Below are 1,050 nucleotides of genomic sequence, written 5' to 3'. Positions count from 1 at the left end.
TGGGACACCACCAAGTCATTGGTTCAGGTATGTTGACGACACCTGGGTTAAAATCAAATCTCAGGAAGTCCAACATTTTACTGACCACATCAACTCTGTGGATAAATACATCAAGTTCACACGAGAAGATGAAAAAAATGGCAGGTTGGCTTTCTTGGACTGTGAGGTCTCAGTCTCTGATAGAGGACGTTTGCAAACTGAGGTGTACTGCAAACCCACCCACACAGACCAGTATTTGCAGTTTGACTCCCATCACCCTTTGGATCACAAGTTAGGAGTCATCAGGACTCTGTACCACAGAGCAGACAGCATCCCCACTAACTCCTTGATCGAGTAAACCTGGATGGTCCTCCTTTTGCATGTGAACAACTATTTCTGGATGTCACCAGATGAGAAGGGACTATTTATAAGACAGAGTTTGTTGCAGCTCCTCAGACTGAAGAAGTCCTTTGGATAAAAGAAAAAACATTTCAACAAAGAAGAATCGTCCAGAGGACTTGACTTTACTTTGTTAGATTTATCTACTGGATTTCCCGGTGGTATAAGTTGCATCTTTTTGCATAAATTAGCATGCCTGAGGCTTATACAGCAAAGTGACATATTTATGTTTTTTCCCATATTTATAACCAATTTTTGGCTGAAATTTGACGATTTCATTCATTTTGATATGGAAAATATTGAACACTACCATTTTCAGCCACTAGAGGGCCCTTGAGTAATATACCATACCATTTTATTTATAAAGCACTTAAAACAACTACAAGGCCAACCAAAGTGCTGTACAGACAGAAAAACAGACAACACACAAAGCAAAATACAAAATGAGGTAAATCAAAAATATAGACATAAAAACGATGCAGATAATGACGATAAACCAGTGTGGAGCATACAGGATCAAAACACAGATCATCTTGTGTTGAAAGCTACTGAATAAAAGTGAGTTTTTAAATGGGATTTGAAAACTGAGAGGGGGGGGGGCCTGTCTGACAAGCAGAGGTAACTCGTTCCAAAGTCTTGGTCCTGCTACAGAGAAGGCCCTGTCACCTCTAT

The 1,050-nt window shown here is 40.0% G+C and overlaps 1 protein-coding gene across 1 annotated transcript in view; it reads left to right on the top strand.

The window, feature by feature from the left end:
- The window catches only part of LOC119426807 (vasoactive intestinal polypeptide receptor 2-like), a 41,677-nt gene that overhangs the window by 33,953 nt on the left and 6,674 nt on the right, over window positions 1–1,050 (top strand). The gene's annotated exons all lie outside the window — the stretch shown is intronic.

The sequence above is a fragment of the Nematolebias whitei genome, chromosome 20 (assembly GCF_014905685.2).
Source record: "Nematolebias whitei isolate Nwh7 chromosome 20, NemWhi1, whole genome shotgun sequence".
NCBI classification, from domain to species: Eukaryota; Metazoa; Chordata; class Actinopteri; order Cyprinodontiformes; family Rivulidae; genus Nematolebias; species Nematolebias whitei.
This window is presented reverse-complemented; position numbering and strand designations above follow the sequence as displayed.